Source organism: Zootoca vivipara, chromosome 5 (assembly GCF_963506605.1).
Source record: "Zootoca vivipara chromosome 5, rZooViv1.1, whole genome shotgun sequence".
NCBI classification, from domain to species: Eukaryota; Metazoa; Chordata; class Lepidosauria; order Squamata; family Lacertidae; genus Zootoca; species Zootoca vivipara.
Window position 1 is genome coordinate 67,727,425 of NC_083280.1, and position 24,870 is coordinate 67,752,294.

General features: G+C 39.7%; 1 protein-coding gene across 7 annotated transcripts in view; it reads right to left on the reverse strand.

Annotated features, from left to right (window-relative positions):
- Positions 1 to 24,870, reverse strand: part of PCDH15 (protocadherin related 15) — a 608,113-nt gene that overhangs the window by 369,811 nt on the left and 213,432 nt on the right. The gene's annotated exons all lie outside the window — the stretch shown is intronic.

Sequence of the window (24,870 nt, forward strand, 5' to 3'; positions counted from 1 at the left end):
GAACAAATCCCTTGTTGTCAGGAGTTGAGATGTCAACTAAGTGCCACAAATCAGATGAAGACATACACAAAGGCTTATGTTTCACTGTCTGTCTTATATTCTCTACTTTCCATTTTTTCCTGTGCATTATAGCTCTCACGTACCTGCAAATTTCACCAGCTTCTGCTTTAAGGGGAAAAGGTTACAGCATTTTTTAGATTTTAGATTTCCCTTAAGAGTGAAAGGGGAAAACAGAGCTTAGTTTTATAGAGCACAGCTTGTTACCCGAATCACAAAGTAAAGTAGACTGAGGACATTTTTCAAAAAGGACAGCTATGGATACAAGGTGGATTTAGGGGGCCATGAACACCCCTGGCATGCCAGAAAAATACTGCCAGGCATTCAGAAGTTAGGGGAGGGACTCTAGTTCAGTGGTAGAACACTTGTTTTCAGAATTGCAGAGTTGAAAGGGATTCTGAGGGGCATCTCCTCTCAGTCTTCTCTTTACCATGCTAAACATACCCAACTCCCTTCACCATTCCTCATAAGACATGGCTTCCACACCCTTTATCATCTTGGTCTCACTCACCTGAACACATTCCAGCTTGTCAATATCCTTCTTAAATTGTGGTGCCCAGAACTGGACACAGTATTCCAGGTGTGGACTAGCCAAGGCAGAATAGAGCGGGACTATTTCTCTAATGTGTTTCAAATTTGCAGTTTGGTACCTTCTAACTCTACCTTACTTTACAACGAGTCTAGATGTTATGTCTGATACACATACACAAGCTGTATATGAAGGACAACTAATAAAGATTGTGTCTACCTACAACTTAAATCAATGACACAGAAACTTAAGATACAATGGCACCAACTTCTATCCAACTTATACTGGGAGTCATTCTGAAGCAATGATGGAAAACCTTTGACATTACAATGCTGGACTACAGTTCCCATAATCCCTTACCATTAGCCACTGGGGCTTACTGGAGTTAAAAGCCAACAATATCTGGATGTCCACGAGTACCCAACCCCACATTTAAACAATAAATAAGGTGTGTCTGCATATGTGTCTCTGTGTAGAACTCACTATGGAGATGCCAATTCCTTTGGTGCCATGATATTGACAGTAACAAGATTTTCAGTGATCAATCTGATCCAATGGGTCAGCATATCCTGTTATGTTCAATTAGTCTTATTTCTGTAATGAATGAATGAATAACTTTATTTTTGTAACTGGCAAAATTTATGCTAGGCTTTTATGGAATCAAGTTTTGGAATGGATGATGTAAAAATTCTGGAAGATGAACAAATTGGCATTAGATCAGGCCAATCAGCCATAGATCATGGTTTCCACTTGTCCCATCTTGCAGAAAACACTCAAATCCAAAGGGTTTTTTGAAATGAATATGTTATGGGCAGGGCTGGAGACATTGGTCATTGATAGCAGACTTCTATTTTCAATCTGGAATTTTTATAGCCAAGCTGAAATGCAGGCAGACAAGGGCGACAGTTTTGTGATTCAATTTTAACCACGAGAGTAGTGTGTAAAGGATATGAAAAACCTTTGCTTTTATTCATTTTGTAGTGACCTTGGTCACTCTATTCATTATACAGTAGTTCTAAATATTATTATTTGTTTTCACAAAAGTAACAAAGTAATTTATAGAAAGATTCTGTCTGAGTGCCTTGAACTTTTGGATTTGGCTATATTGTTTTCAGGTCACAGGGTCACCTATGTAAAAAAATATTTTATGTTTTTGCATGGATGAAATTGTTTAGATACTAGATCTGCCTCCCCACCCCCGGTCCTAATGATGAGGTCTAAACAGAAAAAAAGGTTCAGAGAGTTATGGATGTAGACTTTAAAGCATGCAGTCTTTAGGAAGAAATATCTTTATAGATATGAATACCAATTAAGAAATGAAAATGAAATATTCCTTGCTGCATATTTTGCTGAGTGATTTTATTGTACTGAACCTTTCAGAATTTTGTCTATATGCCAATAAAGGTTTGAGATTGAGATATTTCTTGTTAGGATTCATCAGTGATTACCTTTGCTTCATATTTCAAGCCACAGGTCTATATTTTAAAGCTTCCTGTTTGAGCAGTTTTTCTTTTTTCTTTTGCTCTGCCGCTTTCCCCACGAAAACCCACTCTTTACAACTGAATCAGAACAAATGAAAATCTCCTGCAAATCTAAATTGTCATATGATGATAAAGATCAGATATTCCTGGAGAAAGTGGCGGTTGAGTGGGGGTGGGAAGCACTCGGACACAGACCGGAAAAGTGCAAACCTGTGCCTAGAAGATGCAGGGCAAAAGGAAAGTTTGGGCAAGCCTTTATAAAAATGCTTTAATGTTATTACAGAGGTTCAAGGTTTTATCTTCTGTATTCAATGGTAACCCTTTCAATCCTTGTGAGACTAGGGAAGTTGAGTCTGTCACACATGTCTTATTGTGCAGAGTCTGTCATGTAGAAATTAGATCAAAATTGATGTTAGATTTAAGGAAATCCTTAAATTATTGAATTGGATGTCTTATTTCTACAAATCACAAATAGCTGACTGGGGCTTTAAAAAATAAAGTAAATACAATGCGAGTAAAATTTGAAGAAAAAAAAAGATTTAATGTTTTCAATTGATTTTTCATTTACATCATGCTGGTTTGGTACTATAACAGAAAACTGATTTGATTTTACCAACGTCAAGAGCTATTTTTAATCCTGTAATGACTAGTTTTGCTGCATTGGGGCCCAGTGTCTTTTCTGCCAAGGCAAGGCTTTTCTGTTATGACATCCCAGTATTTAATTAATATAGTTTAAGAATTTTAATCAAAATCCACATGCCACAAATACAGCCCATTTGCTCTCTAATAACTTCATTTTGGAATCACAATTTAACACTGAAATGTTTTAATAATCTTTGTTTTCCTAAGTCTGAAGGGTAACTGCTCAATTGAACTCATCTTGCAATGCTTACTATCCATAAAATATGTTAACTTTCATTCTGTAATAACTTGCACCTTCCTTTGGGAAGGCAATCACCATTGCCATCACAGAGATAAGATCCTGCTTGCATAAGCAGAAGCTTCTGTGACTGGTGTTTTGATGGCAAAAAATATATTACTTACTGCTGATTACCTTTGCATATAGCTTTGCTATTCACTTCTTGGAACCCATCGCATTTCCTTCTATAATGCTATTTTATGGACGACTGTGTACACAAATCAAAGATTCAATGGTGATGTAGAAAGAATGAACATTGACTTCCTCCTATTGGAAAATAGGTTTCTTGTTGGGCTTTTCTCTCCCCTTTGAGGATATGACAGTTTCTTTTCTATGAAGTACAATGATGATGATGGAAAAATAAATCTACCAAAGCCAATATGCAATAAAGTCAGACATAGCAAGAGATCATGCATATGACCCCCCAAAATGTGCTGGGTACTCATCTGTCTATCTATCTATCTATCTATCTATCTACCATATATTCCGGCATATAAGACGACTGGGCATATAAGATGACCCCCAACTTTTCCAGTTAAAATATAGAATTTGGGATATACTCGCTGTATAAGAAATATGACCCAACGTATAAGACGACCCCCGACTTTTGAGAAGATTTTCCTAGGTTAAAAAGTAGTCTTAAACACAGGAATATACAGTATCTATCTGTCTGTCTGTCTGTCTGTCTGTCTGTCTGTCTGTCTGTCTGTCTGTCATCTATCTATCTATCTATCTATCTATATCATATTGAACTCAGGGCACAGTACACAAAAAATCAATTAGTAACAATGATTTCATTAGCAATCAGAAGAGATGAAAACGTGTGCGTGCGTGCGTGCATACACACACAAACCCCTTACAACAATAGAGTGAATTGTTCTCTCAGAATGAAATATTCAGCTACGTAATAAATGCCTGAGAGAGCAACCAGGTCTTAGTCTGGCACTGAAATAAAAAATAAATTTGGCATCAGATGTTCCTCACAAGGGTAGGCATTCCACAACTGGGGCACTAATAGGGAGCAGCACTTTCAACCACATATGTTAGAGCAGCTTTCCACAACTCTTATGTCTTCCAGTTGTTCTGGACTTGAGCTTCCATCAGCCCTGGTTATAGGCCATACCGGTTGGGGTTGATGCATAATTTTTTTGGATGCCACCTTTCCATAGCTCAAGCCATGCTCAAGGCGGCTTACAACATGGAAAGAATACACAACTACAACATAACAAAAGTAGTCATAAACAATCAATAAAGCATTAAAAAAATACACAACCAAACTGAACAATTTCCATATAAATCACAAGAAGTTCTAAAATAAAGACACCAAAAAAATTAAAACCCAGCAGGTCTTCCAGAACTTACATCAAACAACATCTGGAGTGCACCATATTAATCACCACTGTCGTATAGCTACAGTTGGAGAGCACTGATGTTTTCACATTCTGATGGTGGGCTCCCTGGAAGCATCTGTCTGTCACTTTGGAAAACGTGAAATTAGACTAGATAATCATCAATGGTGTCAGCTAACTGCATGTTCAGATAGGTTGGTAACTAGAAGAGAGTTACAAATCTACATGGACATGACTATTGGTTTGCTTTAGTGCACTCTGACTAGGATGACCAGAAAGAAAGGAGACATTACTTTGGTATTATCAATAGTTGCAGAACAGATTGAATTTGTAGGGAAGAGTGATTTCCCTACTTGATAATTTCTATGCTTTACCTATAACTATGTTTTCTCCTTTTCCCATACATGTTAATGGAGATTTCCATGCACACTGCTGCCTACAGTTGTCGACAAAACACTGATATAGGGCTGGTTTGCACTTTATATTTTGCTATGGAAGATAACAACCTGCTTGGGTGAATGTTAGTAGCAGGGTATATTAAAGAGGGGAAAGTCACCTTTCTTTGCAAGGGATTTTTTCCAGCAATTCTCTGAAAAAGAGATGAGAGAGAGGGAAATGAATATTGATATGTATGAGGGATGGGAGTGAGTTTTTTTGCACAGAGGAACTCTCTTGAAACCAGCCATTCTTTCTATTTGCTCCTATTTATGAAGCTTCCTGTCCTTTGCCGGTGACATTCAGGAGTTTCAGTTTTTGCAGTGTGAAAAGTAAACCTTTTGGTCAGGTTATTTGCCAAAAGAATAGGTTAAATTGTGCTGTGCTGTGCTGTGAAGTATACAGCTCATGCAGTATGACAGGAGTGATATTTGTCTTTTTCATTTGTGCCATCAGCTTATGAAATTGGTCCAGACATAGTCAACAGAAACTACAAATTCATTCTTTTAGTTATTCACACAAGTTACAGAACAAATTTGATTAGTATTTCAGTATTTATGTTCCATTACAAATGACTCAGAATAAAAATATATTCATTGTACCATGTTATATACTGTGGCTTATATAAGTCCTAATATAGTGTGCTATATTAATTTCATCAATTCTTTTTATTCCTTTGTAAGTTTTTTTTTAAAAGAATATACTGCATACAAAAAATACAAATTAGTTTGAATTTTATGACTGCTCCCATGAAAAAAGCAGCTTTTGAAATAAATTCATTTGGTTCAATTCTCCTCCTGTAACATGATCACAAATGAAACTGCTCTTAACTTTTGATTTCTTGCTGATGTTGATTAGGGTAATACAGTTAGTATCCTCTCTGAAGTAAATTAAGGAGAACCATAGAAATCAATAAAATAATTAATTATATGGAGATCAGGAACTTTTACATAAACAATTCCTATAGTTCAGCAGAGGGCTATAGTTTCAACATAACACCATTTTATTATTGGCAGAAAACTTGGTTCTTTCTCTCCATAAACAAATGCATGCTGTTCAATTCAATAAATTATAAGACTTGGCATTGTTATTGCAAGTGCTTACACTCTCTGTATCCAATGAGACAATGAATTTAGGGCAACAACAATATGGGGAAAATAAGAGGACTGCATGTGGGTTTAGGCATGCAGACAAAAAGGACAAGAAAGGTTTAACATAGGTGTGCTTGTCTTACACTGGCAGTTGGTTAAGAGTGAGTCAGCAAATTTGTGAGTGAGTCAGAGAGTGACACAACACAATATAAAGTTTAAATACGCTGGTGTTTGTAGCAAGTTTGCCTTGGTCTCTATTCCTTGGCTAGAACCTAATCTGTGTTGGAATAATGCAAGAAGGAAATGTTGCTGGAAAGACCTTTTATTACTTTTGCTGTAAGCTGTCTGTCTGTCCTTTGGCTGATTAATATCTTATACCCCATTTAAATGTGTTTATGGGAGGGGATTGGGAGGTTTATTCGTGTGTGTGTTTTTGTTCCCATTTTTATCATGCATTTTGTGTTTTTATATTGAATTTTACATTGTGAACTGCTCTGAGATCTATGGGAGGAGGACGATATACAAATTTAATAAATACAGTCGTACCTTGGTTTTAGAACAGCTTAGTTCTCAAACGTTTTGGCTCCCGAATGCCACAAACCCGGAAGTGACTGTTCCAGTTTGAGAACTATTTTTGGAAGCTGATCGTCCGGGGTGTGTGTGTGTGTGTGTGTGTGTGTGCTTCCGCAGCCAATCTGAAGTCACACTTTGATTTATGAACGTTTTGGAAGTTGAATGGACTTCCGGAATGAATTCTGTTCAAATTCCAAGGTACGACGGTAATAATATTAACAACAACAGGACCTGCTTTATGTGTCTACACTATGTAAGAGGTGGACATCAGCGGCAAAGTGCAGGGTGTTCCCAGAACTGCTTCAAAGTTATCAAACAGTCTCCTCAAATGAATTCAAACCTGTATTGCTCTACAGCAGTGTTTCTCAACCTTTTTTGGGCCATGGCACACTTGTTCCGTGAAAAAAATCACGAGGCACACCACCATTTAAAAAGTTAAAAAATTTAACTCTGTGCCGCCCTATATTATAATTATGACTGTAAGAAACACTTGCCAAATATTGCTTTCCGGCGGGTCAGCGTTGTGTATTGGCGGCCGCCAGGCTCGTTTGTACTGAGCTTTGGGAAAGAGGAGGAGAAATATTGCTTCCCGGTGGGTCAGTCGCGAGTATTGGCGGCCGCCAGGCATGTGACAATGCAAATCGCCCTTCTCGTCGCCGCACGTCGCGGCACACCAGCCAGCGTCTCGCGGCACACTAGTGTGCCACGGAACAGTGGTTGAGAAACACTGCTCTACAGGGAAGATGTAAAGTCTACAGCTGCTGGGGGTGCAACATTTATATCTGATTACTCTCTATGATTTTGTTAGGGTGGGGATGAAATCGTCCTTTATTTTTTTCTTTATTGGAAGTAGACTTGAACGTTGAAGAGAGGAAATTCAAATTAAATAAATATTAATGCGAAAACAAGTGATCAATGGAGTTGCGATTGTTTTCCATTGCAAGGCCTGATCAGTGGCAGGCAATTTCTGGAGAAAGGGAAAAGATCCTCTCTAGAACAACAGCATTCTGGGGAGAAATGTTATGTGACAAATACACCAACTGACTCGAGAACAGAACATTTTATCAGAACGAAACAAGAGAACCAACTTCCATTCACATATATGCAACTGTCATGCCCACAGTACAGCTTCACGGAGAATCATTTTCAGAGAGAAACACCTGAAATAATCATTCTAAATAAAACATGTCTTCCGTTCGTTGTGCATCATTTGGTTTCATAGTCTTCAGGGAAAATTGCACAAGTAAAAGCAGGCTGCCAACTGACAACTTGGCAGTGAAAATAATTGGCATCAGACTTTAAGGTACACGGATTGTGTGACAAACACTAGTGCAGCATATATTAATGAATAAGTCTAACAATCAAATCAATCTGTTGCCATCAGACCTGCAGGCCAGACTATTACCATTTATTTTCAAACATAAGCATTTGGTGCTGAATGCCAACTGCTGTGTTTATTGTGGCAAAATGGGTGCATTATTACTTAAGGGTGGTGTAGGAGGAAATGATTTTCACTTACCACTAAGTTTTATGCTTGACGGTTCAAATTGATCTGATATGCTTTAGATGAGTAATGTTCATTTATTTCAATTTCTAACCTCCCCCATCTTTGGGGCTCATATGAAACAAAAGCCCACTGAAAGAATTGTTTCCACTTATTTCAAAAATTGCATGACTGTAGAATACCTATAATATCTAATTGCTCATTTAATTGCATTTCCAGTTATTGTAATGGAATTCTCAGAGCGATTTACAAAATACTTTAAAAAGAGATTCATAGTTCCATGCAACAAAACAATAACACAGAACATGTAACAAAGATCAATTAGACTAAAACTAGCAACAAATTAAAAACACCAGAGGAAATAAAAAGGCACCCATTTGGCTTCAAATAGATATCAAAACAAGGCAAAATCGAAGTGGTTTGATTTTGGATAGATTTAGATGAAGAGCTGAGAATGGTGCAATGAAGCACCCAATCTTGGATGCTGAAACCATTGCAGAATTATTATTTTTCTTTTTACTGTAAAGTGTCATGTGAATGTGTAGTATGCATGCCAGGAGCTTGCACTTTACTGCATTTGAGCTTAAACCTATGAAATCTGGATTAGGCTACAAGACAGAGAGTTAAACCCTCACCACATGTTTGCGATATGCCAGAGCATATGTTGAACTACTGATCAGCATGCCAAAAATACTGCTCACTCCATGCAGTCTTCATGATATCACTCAGCACTTTTGCTATTTATCCCAATCTATGTTCTGTAAGAATTCTTTTTGAGCATATGTTTGTTTAAAACTTATTTCTTCATTATTTTTTTAAAAAGATCCACAACATTTACAACCAGATCTTAACATACCATAGAGGAACTACAGTTAATAAAAAACAACTTTTAATGCTAAAAAGGATTGCAACACAAAGTGAAAACCCACCAGATAGTAAAGGTAAGAGCTAAAGAAATCCTGGACGGTAAAGTCCAAAGGAGACTATGGGGTTACGGTGCTCATCTTGCTTTCAGGCCGAGGGAGCTGGTGTTTGTCCACAGACAGCTTTCCGGGTCATGCGCTGCTTCTGGTGCAACGTAACACCATGATGGAAACCAGAGTGCACGGAAACACCTTTTAGCTTACTGCCACAGCAGTACCTATGTATCTATTCACACTGGTGTGCTTTCAAACTGCTACCGGTAGGTTGGCAGGAGCTGGGACAGAGCAATGGGAGCTAACCCTATTGCGGGGATTCGAACCGCCGACCTTCCAGTTAGCAAGCCCAAGAGACTCAGTGGTTTAGACCAGATAGTAAATACACCTGGTGCCTATACAACATCAACACTGGATTCAGACTAAAACCCTGGGAAAAGAAGCAGAGGAAACACCCTTTACGTTATGTATTTATTTATACCCAACTTATTCCCTTACTCAAGGTGGCTTACAGATAAAAAAAATAAGAATAGCTAAAAACAGCGAAAAGCCCTTCTCTCTCTGATTGCCATCTACTACAGTTCAGACGGCAAAGGCACCTGGAGGAGAACTCCAAAGATGACAGTGGTGAACCAGCAGGTTGATGTGGAGGCAAAAGCTAGGCTACATAACACACTCACACCCACAGCAGGAACATTCATCTCCCACTAAAGCATTTGACAACTTTCAGTGCTGTCTTTGTGATATGAAGGAAAGAAGAAAGTACAGTTGATACCTATACGAAGGGTAATTTTACATTGGCATCTAGCCTAGCCTGGAGATTGCTGGTGGGTTGCATTTCTCTTGCTGGCTCACAATTTGGGTAGGCCCAGCCTTAGTCCAGTCCAATATGATCATTTTTCACAATAGAGCACCAAAAATTGCATGTTGATGATGCGTGGGGTGATGATACAGTTTTATTCTGAATGTTTACAGAATATTTTACTGCTGAACCCATTTTCCTAGAATAAACACAGGTCGAACCTGACTCTATCAAGCTGTGTGATATTCTGCTCAGCCTATATTTGCATGTGTCACATCACCAAGTACTCATTATGTACTGATATGACTTATGGTTCCATAGTTCAGTTTATAAAGATAACCACCAGGGCCGGCTCTAAGGCAAGGCTGGGTGGCGCAAGGCGCCGGGTTGCCAGGGGGTTGCCACGCTGCTGCACCTGTGACAGCCGCACTGCGCCTGCCAGACAGCCGCGCTGGGATACGGGGGGGGGGGGGGCGGGCGCCGGAGGGATCTTCGCACCAAGGTGCCAGGGCGCCAGATATGCTTAAGACGGCCCTGATAACCACCTCAAGTTCTAGGGGTATAATTTATCTTTCCATAGAAAGGTGCCTTATCCTAAGCCAGCCCTTTGGTCCATCTAGTTCAGAATTGTCCACTGCCAATGACTCTCTAGGGTTTCTTACAGGAGTTTTCCCCAGTCCCACCTCAAGATTCCAGGGACAGACTTGGGGGCATATGTTGTCCCACTGAGCTATGCCTCTTCCTCAAGGTATACCCATAATGATACTGTGGATATTTTTTTTAACTCTTTCCATTTAACTACTATTTAATAACTCTCATCTATCTCTTATTTTCTTCTGTGTTAATATTCATAAATTCCAAATCAAACTTGTAATATCTAATTTCCATTACAATCAACACAGCCCTTTTTAGTTTTGTCCTTCTCATCATTTTTGTTCACTTGATGTAACTTGCTGAAGTCCCTTGAAACCTAACTTAAGCATCTTTCAGGTCTGCCTTCCTTCCTACAGTTTATTTCAATGTTATAGGCCACTTAATATGTATAGACTATGCTGACAAACTTTTTCCTACTGTCTTTTCTGTTCACATGTTTTATTAAGCTTTTCATTAAATTTGTGATCCGTCTTGGACGGACCCCTGATGCTACCATCAGTTTTTGGAGTTCTGCTCTAAGGTATTCTCTACTTCATTTCATTTCACCCCACAGAAAAAAAGGGGTGGTTAACAGGCTCTGTGATATAGCGGAAGGAAGACTCCCACTGAGGAAACAGGGGAGGCTTATGAATAACCCATCCAAACATTTCTGAAGGCTTCCAGATCTAGAGAGCCCATGAAAAAAGATGTTCATGTGAGCAAATGACTTTTCCATTTCCAACAATATGACTCAGTACCACATTTAAGTGCAGTAAGAAATGAATGGTAATCTCTTGGGAATGTTTTCGTAGACTACTAAAAGGGATGCAATGGATAAACTCTTGCAAATGTATTTCATCATATGCAGAAGTCACTGGTGTTTATTTTCATAGCAGAACTCTTATTGACACAATGGTGAAACTGATATCAATGATGCATTTCCTAACATGGGCAAGAGCTGAATATCTATTCTTCTCTTAGTTCTTAACTGGCCCAACCAACCTTCCAATCATTTTAGGAAGGAGTTCAATTGCCTCTTCACTTTTTGTTGTTGTTATTTGTGTGACACAGAATTTTTCTTCATGATCTCGATTCCACATGCTAATTTAAATGCAAGTGAATTGCCAAACTTGTGCAATGGTCACTATCCATTAAAATGTCTGTAAAGCCAGTGATATGAAGTGTGTAAATCCATGTCTAGATTTTCTAATTGAGAGCTGTTGTGTGTAAAACTTGTTTTATTTTATTAATTATAATTATTTTATTATTATTATTGATACTTTTTTTTTAAAAAAAATATATGCCACCATTCATCAAAAAACCACAGGGCAGTTTGCGACCCAGAACACAAATGTCAATAAATGACATAATATCTATACAATATAAAAATAAAAACAAGTTATATATAAGCACTATGTCGAGTGAGAAGCAGGGAATGGAAGATCTCCTAAGGTGAGAGGCTGGGAGAAGAAAGGAAATCTCCCATGTGAGAGCTCGGAGGGTCCACACTTTCTGAGGGTGACAAGAGTTAAGAGCTCCCTTTTTCTGATTTTGGTTTTATTTAGATTTGTTTCTTTTATCTTATTGCATTAAGGAAAAAACTTCCATAACTGCTTATGGGGGGGAAACAGTTATAGAAACACAATTATAATAATAAGAAAGATATAATTGAATACAGGTTCTCAGAAAACACATATTATTGTAAGAGCAACAGCATAGGAAATAAGGGAGGAGAAAAATCAGCACCAGGGTCCTCAAATACAAAAAACAACAACCCAGTTGCACCATTACTGAATCTTCTCTCTACTGAAAGTAGCTTTTAATCCAAGCCACACACACAAAATGACAGAGCCTCCTAGCTCTCACCTGGGAGCTTGCCTTTCCTCTCCCAGTTTTTCATTCAGTGAGCTCTTCCCTGCCTCTCACTGAGGATTCTGATATCATCAATCGGCCACTTTCATATGGGTTAAGGATTTTCAGTCCTTCTCCCAATGGTGTATTAGAAGCGAGGCATGGGAGGGGTAATTCCTTGTGGTGTCTCCCCTTCAAGGTCACTGTGCAGCAGGCTGCCTTTGTCATTCCAGCCATAGTATCAGATCTTTACAGAAACTCATTTATTCATTTAAAACATTCTACTCCCTCTTCAGCTTAGAAGACTCCAAGGGTGGAGGCCCTTATACCTACAATCTAAAAAACAACAACAACCCACCTTTAACATAAAATCAAAAGGATAGGGGTAGGTGGGAAGCAAACAGACACCAGTTCTTAAAGGTACAAAGATCATTTGTGATGAAAACAGATCTGAGGAAGGACAAGTCTAAAGGAGCTGGTCTCCCAGCTGAACTTATGGTGTGATGCTTGAAATTCCACTAAGTGTCAGATATTCCAGGAAACACAACAAAATTTTGAGGTTTCCGAACAAGTTTTACACATGCATTTATTTCCCCTCCAAAACAAAGGAAATGCATTTTCTCAATTATTATTTTTTATGTCTCTTCATCCATGTCCCGGAAAGCCCATTGTTATTGGTGTACCGTATTTACTCAAGCCCCCGTGAAAGGCTTCAAGAAACGGTGAAATGGACAAACTGCCTCCACTCCAAAGCTTGGAACCTCTATTTAATTAAGTTCTTCTCTGAAGAAATATATATATAGTCCTGGTGGAGAGGTGAGGGAGGAACAATGTTGGTGCTCACTGTGCTCTCTGCCCCCTTCTTGTACAACTCTCCAAAGAAATGCAAGATGCAACACAGAACACACTATGTACAGTCATACCTCGGTTTAAGTACGCCTCGTTTGAGTATTTTCAGTTTAAGTACTTCGCGGACCCGTCTGGAACAGATTAATCCACTTTCCATTACTTTCAATGGGAAAGTTCGATTCAGGTTAAGTACGCTTCAGGTTAAGTACAGACTTCCGGAACCAATCGTGTTTGTAAACCGAGGTACCACTGTACTATCAAGAAATGTTGCAAAAGCTGCAAACAACACCAAAGAAACTGACAAACTTGAGGCGGAATCCATTTCCATGGTGAAATATGGTAACTTTTCTAATCATACTACAGATTCTCAGCATCAGTGATAGCTGCTCTTAGTGTCCTTTGCGCACAAATCTGCCTATTTGTGCAAAGCATCCAGGCACAAATAACTGGTTTCTCTGAGGAGTGTGGACATCAGTTTAAGCATCCAGAAAACTTCCAAATAATTGTTTTTATTCCCTTAATGAAAACTAAACAGATACTTGCCCACTCAGTGGATCTACAATACCAATGTCAGAAATGAGAACTGGTGGATTACTGCAGTATCCCTGGTTGTTTAGTTGTAAAAATAAGGCTTTTAAAACAAACAAAGCTTAAACATAGGAAAAAGAACAGCTGCATTTTGTTTAGAGGTCTGAAAGTTTAAGGCACTAATTAAAAGGATTATGGGGTGTGATGAATGCTTACCTGAACAGTGGATAATCTTATTCCGCCAGGTCTTAAATAGTCCCGTAAACTTAGAAAGAGCTTAAAGCAAATGTTCACCTTACTTTAATCTATAGTGACCCAAATAAAACTTCATTTATTTCCCTTAGCACACAACATTTGCTTATCTCAACACCTTTAATTCTATGATAAGCAGATAGTTTCTTTTTCAGACACAGTAAGACTGAACAGAAAGTGTCCTGTTGTCTCACATTCAGATGCAAAAGGAGATCTTTCAGATGTAATGAGTGTTTGATTCTACTCCGGAGTCCTTTCTCAGTAGGACAAGAGTAGGTAGTTCACTTAGCAATTTGCCAATTATTTTTTCTTTAGGATATAAAAAAACACATTTTGAATAGTGTGAACCTTGATACTGCCTTAAAATACATATCCAGCTCCCAGAGAGCATCTACTAAGGAATCTCTTGTTTAGAGCTTGAAAAACAATTCAAACAAACAAGCAGCATCACATAAATAACCGGTAAATGAATTGTGAGTTAGCATCAATATTTCTGGCACCAGTCATGCATATAGCTGGATAAATATTTGACATTCCCATTGATGGCAAGCATAGCATAAAAAAGAAAGTGTATTCACATCTCTGCTCTTTTTCTTTTTTGTATTATGTCTGTCATTTCTTCTAGATAAGGGCACAACTCCATCCCCAGCCAGTTAATGTGTTGGGTTGTGTTCTTTGGGGGGAGGGGGGAGAAGCCTCAATGCCATATTACAAATTAATATACTGGTAATTAAACTGATTTTTTCTCCATTTTATAAATCAAATCTAACCACCACTTTTACTTAGTTTGTATCAGATGCCTAATAATGACAACAACAGGTGAGCAGGAGCAGCATATTATGCTGGAGGAGAAAAGCCATAAGATTTAAAGCTGCATTTGTCAGGCTTCATTATTTTTGATGGGGCCTGGCAGTGCCAGGGTCAGAGGTGCTTGAAAACAGGCAGTGGGAAAGAGAAGCAGATAACATACTTAGTGAGCCAATAACAAGGTACATGCTTTCACAATCTGCACATTTAGCATGGCTTTGCTAATAAAACAGACCGTGCCTTCTGCCCCTCCCTGGCAAAAAGTCTGCTTTTACTTCACATGGGATTGATAATCACCCTTCATCTCTGCCACTGATACTAGCTTCCCCTTTTCAGGTCCCCTGCAAATGTTCGCGAGGGCAAAAACTGGAGAGGACAGAACTGAAATACATTGGACTGATGTTTCCACAGCCCACAATGCGGTGAGAATATTTGATTTGTGTTTTGTGAAGACTAAAAGAATGAGATTAGATCCAGAGAAGGCAGTGTCTGATGGCAGTCTGTAGCTAAGAAGGTCTGGGCTGAGCTACAAAATGGATGGGAATGAAACTGCTTCGTAATCTAATATATGCTGCTGTGAGTTTCCTTGGTAAGTGCTAGGTGCTTAGAGTCTGTGGGTTATAAATGTGTAGTGTTGTTGTGTGCTCCCCTCTTCCTTAAACAGTGAGAAATTCCAAAACCAGCACAGCATCACACATGTTAGAGGGAAGGAAAACAAGAGACATGAGTTGCTATTCAACCCAGTATTCAGAGTAGAACCACTGAAATTAATGGACCTGAGTAACATTCATTAATTTCAATGGATCTACTGAATGCCACCCAACCGGTGGTGGTGGTGGTTAGTACTTGGTTCTTGCTTTAGGTAAACCATGAATGGGGACAAATGAAGGTGGGAATTCCTTTTGCAATGATGCAGCAATGCTTTTTAATGTGTTGGCCTTAGAAATGGAAGGCACCAGAAACCTTTAATGAATGGAAAGATCCCTGTCTGTATACAGAAGTCATATTGATAATTGAGAATTAGCAGGTGTGTGTTTTATTACTTTGCTTATTGATTCTTTTGCAGTTGCTTCCTCATTGAGCATATCCACAAGAACACAGTAAAGCATTTTTAAAATGCTAATTCCGCCAGTAACATTTCAATCATTTTCAAGTCTATTTTATCACACAATTACTGAGCACTAAAGGAAGGAAAAGCATTGTTTTGTTTTTCGTTGTTGCTACAGTAAACTTTCTGAGGTTGATTAAAGATTTCTGAGCATCTTTTCAGGCTTCTTCAAACATTGTATGCACCTATATATTGGAATGATGTTCTTTGTGCTTTATCCCTAGTTAATCTACCTGATTTACTGTTGCAGGGATTTCAAAGAAAGAGGAAACCCAGATCAGTGAAGTGAATAATTTTGTCATTTAAAAATGCTGCAAACCACAAAAATAAGTCTGTTAACACTAGAAAAATTACATTTCTACATATGTCTGAATTAGATTTTAAATGAATGCTGAATCCCTTGCATTTTTATTATTCCACTCCGACCGCAGAGCAAATAGATCTGACAGTATATCCAAGGATGCACTGGTTGTCAATCTTTCTACTTGGGAGATGAATTCTTGCCACATTTCCTCTGAATTTAATCTTGAGTAAAGAAATAAAAAACAATAAAAAGCTACGCGTGAAACTAACAACTGTTACAAAAAAACTTATTTGCTGTCCAATACCAATTCAATAGTTCATTACCACACCACAACACCACAAATAGATTAAATATCACTTTTGGAAAGTGTTCATACAAACTGAAGCTGAAATCCTTTTCAGTTATGTCCAGATTGGCAGCTTGAAAAGTTGCGAGGTTGTTTCCCCCAACTATCTTTCAAAGGCACTTTCTTCCCCTTCTGTTCACATCAAAGCAGGGGCAGGGATGTCTTCATCCAATAATTTCTTTCCCTGCATCAAAACTCTGATTCAGTTAAGCTCTCATCTGTGTGCACATGTGCCATCTATATGCATGAGCAAAAGCCACCGGAATTGTTCACACCACAATGGAACCATAGCTTAGCACGGAAGCTGGCTTGAGAAAAAGAGCATTGAAGAGGAATATTTCTCTACAGGATACAGGCGGATTGTGGCTAATGCCATGTGAACCCGGCTTAAAAACCAGCAGTGGCAGCATGCTGGAGCTGCATCAAAGTGCACCTGGCACCAGTTGTTAGTTACGAAGTTTCTGTAGTGACCACCTGGAATGCCCAGGGGAAGGAGCACATCAAAAGAGGGGTGTTTCATATCTTCCATGGGCCCATGTCTGAGTAAAGGGTTGAAGAAGTCACTGACTTATACCTGGTCTGCAGCAAGTGTGGCTTTTTTTCAGCTCAGCTGAGTTACAGGAAAGATTCCTCCCAGATAATCTTCACCAGTAAGCACAGTTCTTCAGTAGGCCTCCTCTTCTGGGAAGCCTGCAGGGCTGTCTTACCCACATGCGCTAGGGGTGTGGGGCACCCGGATGCGAGGCTCTCAGAGGCGCCAGGTCAAGAGTCCGGGGCCTGAGAGTTGAATCCTGGGAAGAGCCTGCCCGTCGGCCGGAGCACCATGGCAGGCTCTTCTGCTGCAAGTGGCTCTGCGTCGTGAGTCCGGGGGCAACCAAACCAGTGAGATGCTGAGGCGGGCGGCCAGCTCCACCCTTCTGCACACCTGGGACTGGGAAACCTGGGGGGGGGGGCGTTGGGTGGATCTTTGCACCCCAGTGCTGCATATGCTTAAGACAGGCTTGGAAGCCTGGCTTCTATGTTATTAGTATTGACAGGCTTAAATCCAGGATACCTATGCTTTACTTTGGAGGAAGATGGCTGGGTAAAACCTAGAATGTAGGTATTTTCTCTTTGACCCCACCCATTGGGATTTAGGAGAGCAGCCTAAAGACAGTCTCTGGCAGGGGAGTGAGGGTCAAGCCTCCATTGTAAGCAAGACAGACTCCCCACATCTTACTTAGAAGTCTAGCTATTCCAGCTTGTTAGGTATAATTGTTTAATTGACACTGAAATGGGGAATGCTGAAATGTGTAATACTGCAGGCTTTAGCATGGAGTAATTCCACCAGAGTAGAGCTGCCATATGTCTCTTTTTTCCAGAACATGTCCTCTTTTTCATGGGTATGCAAAATAGTGATCCATAGTTAAAAGTAAAAGTCGGCAAATGCGTCCTATTTTTTGCTCTTCAAAATATGGCAGTCCTAAAGTGGTCGCTGAACTCGGTGGGTTGATAAGTAACTATTGTTGTTTTCTGCTAGCTAACACACGTGTGTTTAACCTTAGATCAGGCGACAAAGGTATTTGGTTACAAATCTCGATTTAGAAAGGAAGCTGCCTTTAGTCTTTGCTCCTGGGCTTTGTGGGAGTAAGGATTTACACGAAACTTTCCAGGAGCACACAGCCTCAGGCTGCAATGGAGGCTGCGATGGAGGAGAGACAGAGTTTTGATCTCAAAGCTGTTTAAAGTTACCTTTGGGAAGAAAATGGAAGTAAAAGTTGAGAATTTCCTCCTTGTGGCAGTGCCAGAGGATAGAGGAAAAGGGTGCACTTATGTGTGAGGGTCTCGTTTATTCATTTCGCTTTTATAAAAATTCTACTGCAAACCTTCTGGTGCACTAGTTTAGTAAAAGCTATAACTGGCTGCATCTATTGCAGAATGCAGCAGCCAGATACCTCATAGCACCAAGTTACTGGCAACATGTTACCCCATTGTTGATAAAGCTTCACTGGTTGCATGCCTGCTACTGGGACAAGTTTGTGCTGTTTCACAAAGTCAAAAACAACTTGGACCTAGGGACTGCCTGGTTCGTTTTCCTCCACCTTCATCATTGAGGTCCTGTGATGAGTGGTGGTCCCACACACCAATCAAGTTCAATTGACCCTTACCAGTAAAGGTTTGGCAGGAACCACCTATGCCTTCATTCAGACATCTTCTGAAAACTGAACCATTGAGACAGGCCTTTAAGACATTCCCCCCTTTTTTTAACCAATCAGTATTTGCTGATGTTTCTATTGATGCTTATGTTGCATACCACCTTGATATATTTTCATGAAACCGCAGGTGATAAAAAATTCAAACAATAAAAATGTGCATGTCACGGCTGCTATGCTCTTGTTCTCTTTAAATGCCTCCTTTTAAATTTACATGTTATTAATCTGAGTAAATATTTATCAGCCAGTAACTTTAGTCTTATAATCTCTGCGTATTTTCTGTCCCCATTTCATTGTGTAACCTCCATCTTCACTGCCTTCCACTCCAGCACTGTCCTTGCAACTGCAAATTTTCTGTAAAGATTATTTCCAATGGGAAAAGAAATATTTTTAATGAGCCCTTTACACATTCAGCCCCCCCTGCACAGTAATTTGAAGTATCTCTTTAATTTGGTGTAGACTGCCTAGTCAAACATAAGCATTATGACTTTGATTACTGGGAAGTCTGATGGGTCTTTAGGAATCACAGCAGCTAGTAGGGTCCAGTATAATGGTCTTGGGGATGGCCATGCAGCCAGACTTTACTGCCATAGCAGTCTATGGCACATTGTAAGTGGATTTAAGTTCCTGACCCTAGCAACAACAAAAATGGGCATTGATTTCTAAGTATTTTATTACACTCTGCAAACCTTATGGAAGCCAGGATGCCCAAATAAACCCCTAGCTCAGGCATCCCCAAACTTCGGCCCTCCAGATGTTTTGGACTACAATCCCCATCTTCTCCAACCACTGGTCCTGTTAGCTAGGGATCATGGGAGTTGTAGGCCAAAACATCTGGAGGGCCGCAGTTTGGGGATGCCTGCCCTAGCTACTAGCACAGATGGCTTTAAAGGGGTTACTAGACAAATTCACCAAGAGTATCTTCACCAACATCAACTATTCATGATATCTAAATGATGTCTCCACATTGAGAACAATCCCATGTTGGATGAATGCCTACTGGTTCTGGACATGTGAACAGTTGGAGAGGCCTTTGGAAATTGTATCCACACAATTGTTTCAGAGAAAAAAGCTTCTTGGTTAGACAGATTCCGAATACTCAGTTGAAGACCTCTTGCATCTTCCAACCAATGGATTTCTTCACCTTGCCCTTAAACATTTAGATATTAGCTTCAGTTGTCATGAAAACGGTGGAAAAAAGGTGGTAGCTACCCCTCATGGTACATATTTTCACCACAGAACATTACTACATTACTTAGTTTGTTTGCATTAAAAGTGAGCCAGGTGGGCTGTGTTTAAACCAATAAAGCAAAAAGAGTGCCCATGACAATTGCTTGATTTTCCCCCCCTTTCCAAAATGGTATATCAAAACAATATTGCAAAAGCCATGTAAGTATTTGAAGTCACTAAGCAGTCTCACTCAACAGATAAAAATGCACAGCAATGTTTAATGGATTTGGCAGTTTTTAAAATGATACCTCTTGACCTAAACTTTCTTTGACATATCCTGGGAAAGCATGCAGAGCTCAGTAATAAAAGCGGATGATATGTTATATAGATTTGCCTGCACAGATTATCATTAGGTGCAAAGCATTCTGTGAAATATCTTTCTCCCCAGAATGAAGAAATAAAATCTACTGAAACAGAGCTGAAAACAACAACATAAAAACTGGATGACCTTGCAGACTGCCCCCAGAGTCACCAGAGGAAATGTTTTCCAGTAAAAGTGTCTGGGGAACCTTTGCTTTCACCTGTTATTTTGTGTTTTACAGGTGCAAAATACTGAGCTCCTCAAAATTTTCTGCATGAACTGATCATTACACACCATCTCCTTCACAGAACTAACACAGCAACAAATTACAAATAGTAATTTTCACATGTGACTTGTTCTGAAAATCAAAGGCTTATTCCATTTTAGAAATAGAAATAATAAGTAGTACAGTAGTAGTAGCAACAACAACAGTAGTAGAAGAAGTATTTATAGCCTGCTCTTCATTGAATGTGTTCAATTCCAGAGAAGGGAACAAAGACTACCACACTAGCAACAGAGCAAAATACATACACAACAGAAAAAGTGGGTGGCAATAAGCCATAGCTGGTATTTCCCTTCCCTTCCCAGTCCTGAGGGCCACAAGGTCAGTATGGCTGCTAGGAAAGACATGCAAGTGGATTTGCTGATCTCTCCCATAAGGGCCAACAATTTACCGATAATTTCTACTTATGTGTGTGTAACATCTGTTCCTGTAGAGAAGGGGTTCTCTAACTGATCTTGAGTAGTATGTCTATTTCAGTACTATTCACTTTTGTTCTTGACAAGAAAGAATCAATTGACCCAGGAGATACCAGTTCATTGGTATTTAAGTATCTAAAGCCTTATCATTTCTTGGGGATTATCACTTTTCCTACAAACATAGTGGGTGGTCATTTCCTAGAAACAGTATTCAGATGTCAAATAAGGATCATACCCAAATAACTTGACAACAAAATAGGGCTAAGTTGAAATTTCACAGAAAATAATTTACTGACAAATGTTTGAAGCTTTTCTCTTTCTTTCTGAGTTCATTTATAATATCTCAGAATTTCAGTCTTTTCCCAGAGAATAATTAGCAATATTGCACCCCCCCCCCCCATATTGCCACCCATTAATTTTGGGCTCAGTTTTGAATCCAATTTTATTTTTTCCTACGTAGTCTCAAACTGCTTCTGGGAACAACTAATGTGCGTCAGTGCAAAACTAATCTCTGTTCTGCTCTTTTTATTCTTCTCAGAGACCAAGAGGGGGAGGTGAGCTGCTTGCAACTCTGCACTCTGCCATAGACTCTTCCTGCTCACTAAACTCTGTTGCCCCTCCAGATTCTGACACCTCCTCCCCCCTGTCTTCTCCTTCTGGTCACTCATTGTTGTCCCACTACCAATCCCCTGGCTCCGAGCCTTCTCCCCCTGGGGGTTCCTATGGGGGTTTCCCAGCTGGTGCCTCCTACCATTCCTCTGCATTTCACCAGTCCACCACACCTACTTGGCAATCTGATGTCAGACTTTTCACAAGTATTAATACTATGTGAAGTACCAACATGTTAAAAACTACCCCCCCTTCCACCCTGCCACAGTCTTAAAGTGATGAAGTTTAATCTCTGAAATACTAAACAGGCTCTGAATATGCTAAAGGATTGCTGAGCAACCAGAGTTTGGAGCTGGGTGACAGAAAACAGTTTAGGTTCTGAAGGGACTGAACTTTGATAGCTGTGAGTCTGGTACTACAGGTAAAAAAAAAAAGGTAAAGGACCCCGGATGGTTAAGTCCAGTCAAAGGCAACTATGGGGTTGAGGTACTCATCTCGCTTTCAGGCGTTTGTCCACGGACAGCTTTCTGGGTCATGTGGCCAGCATGACTAAACCGCTTCTGGCGCAACAGGACACCATGACAGAAGCCAGAGCGCAAGGAAACACCGTTTACTGGTACTACAATCTCTCCTCTGGCCCCATAAGATCAGCTTGGGCTGTGCTAAATTAACAGATAGTTGCAAAGATAACACAAAGCCCCAATGTCCATACCTATGATAGAAACCCATTCTGTGACGATTGCCCAGATTTTTACACTGCTTGGGTAGCAGCAGCAGCAGCATGCAATGAACCATCTTGTGTTAACAGCCATGGCCAAAACGAAAAATGATGTCGAAAGCTATAAAGCAACATTTCAAGGAGTATGCTGTAGATAAAATATACTGATATGAAACATTACGTGATTACCACTGAGAAATTTACTGTTCAAGCAGAATTGTTTGCACCGTTTAGGTTTGACTAGAAAATATGGCACACCTTCTGACAAAGAAAAGGCTTATTGAATTCTTCTTCTTTATTTATTTATTTATTTTAAATTGCTATCTCATCGAAGGATAATACACACTTCATGCTGCACATGTAGGTGAGGGGGAAAACACTGGAATCCCCTAATCAGTAAGCAGAGCATAGATTGTAGTTTCAACACCAGGCTGCTTATTTCCGGGGAAATGCAATCAGAGAAGCTTTTTTTTCAGGTTGTGTCAGGTAAGGAAAGCTGGAAGGCTCCACATACACATGCTTTCAGCAAGTGCTGGAAACCAGAGCCAGAATTCAGGGGGTGAACCCCCATCCTTTGATACTACTATTTTCCAGGTCTGGGGTCAGAGAAAGGAGCAGCAGAGAAGCTGAGAGGCTGATAGTTCTACAGCATTATCTGGCAGAGTTAGATGAAGCTGAGAGTTGCTGGTAACTGAAGCACAGAAGGAAATTAAAGAAAAAGAGTGGGGGGAAACTGCATGCTGCTTCCTACTCAGTTCTCTCTAGAAAGACGACACTGAGAGTTTGACCTCTTTTTCTACACTCTGCAAATGAGTCAAATCACAATGGTATGTGGACATAATAGCTGGGTTTAAATGGCAAGGGGGAGTGGGGAGTGGGGCTGAGAGAAGCTGATAACTCCAACATTTTTACATCCCTCAAGTGTGATGAGTAATGGACCTTTTTCAGCAAAGCCAGCACATAAATTGCTTATGAACACACAGTTATAGGAATAAGCACTTTAGTGCACACTGCTGTTTAAAATGGATGATATCCATTTTATCCGGGAATTGTGAATTTATTTGAAAGGAGGGAGAGGGATTAAAATGACTGAAAAGTTCATTTTGTGTGTGTGTGTGTGGGGGGGGAGGTACATAGAGCAAAGATCTACCTGTTAAATAATAGCAAACAGGAAACGGGAGTCGTCGTTATATTGTTAGTACCTCTAGAGGGCAGTGAATAAAAGAAAACAGAACACCAAGAAGCCAGCCATGGCACACAAATCACAGTGCAGTTTTGATACACAGTGAACAACCTCACATCCCAAAGCTAGCCTGCATTTCTCATGTTAACATGTTTTATTATTTTGCTTATTCACCCTATAGCCCCTTTTGTCCTTGTCCCAAAGGAAATTAAGACTACTATATATATGAAACTACAGCAGATTACTCATCATAGTATCTTTAGCTTTGCTTTCCTTCAACCTGTTTCCTCCCGACTAAATCTGAACTATAACACAGGGACCTGTCAGCAAACCTTATGCAAAATGATGTTGGTGATTGACGGGCTGCATTTAAATAGTATTTTATCCTGTTTGAAACCAGCTGAAGGTTGTCAGTGCTAATAATGAATAAGCTTATTACAGCTTATTTGAACATTTAAGTTAGAATGAGATATTCCTCGTATGCATTTTTTTCGGGGGGAGGGAAAACTAAAAGCTTAGTGAAAGGAAGGAAGATGGACTGGCAGATTTGTCTGAGAACAGGAAAAGGCTATTTTATTTTATTTAGCAGCAACATGTGTTGTTTAAAACATCCATAGGATATTTAAACTGTAATTTAAATATCAGCCCTACATTGGCTATGAATTAAACAAATACAAGCATGCTTCCATGTGATGTTTTAAGTGTCACATGCCAAAAATCCCCTAAGGGTGTAACTTAACCATACTTTAAATGTGTGATTAGAGTCAACCAAGTTCAGGTCTCCTGAAGAGGGGCAGGAAGAGGGGATTTAACCCTTTCCACTGCAATCCTGAAAAAGGGGAGGGGGGAGCTTTTCTGTATGGAAAATTGAAATTTGAAAACAAAACCCAGTTGCTTCCTAAACTTCTTTTTAATAATTTTTTTTTTAAAAAAACGGCTGTTGCTTTAAGCGACACGTTTACAGTAATGTATGGTTAGCCCCTAATTTAATACTAGAAATAGCCATTTCACTATTTCAGAAATAGTCACACAAGACTAACTCCATGCTGTGGATATCAGAAAGGACACTGAGATATAACAGAAAATCCTGAATAAAAGATACAGTGAGCAAGTATGCATTCACCAAACTGGCATTAGCAAAATGAACCTCAGGTACTGCACTGACCAAGAGTGAATAACCGTTCTTCAGACCAAGAGTGTTTGTTGATAGCTTCATTTTTAAATTAAAGATTCCTCACATTTCCATATAAGAAGAAGAAGAAGAGTTTGGATTTGATATCCCTAAGGAGTCTCAAAGTGGCTAACATTCTCCTTTCCCGTCCTCCCCCACAACAAACACTCTGTGAGGTGAGTGGGGCTGAGAGACTTCAGAAAAGTGTGACTAGCCCAAGGTCACCCAGCAGCTGCATGTGGAGGAGCAGGAAGTGAACCCGGTTCACCAGATTATGAGTCCACCACTCTTAACCACTACACCAGGCTTTCTCAGCCTCGGCCCTCCAGATGTTTTTAGCTTACAACTCCCATGATCCCTAGCTAGCAGGACCAGTGGTCAGGGATGATGGGAATTGTAGTCTCAAAACATCTGGAGGGCCGAGGTTGAGGA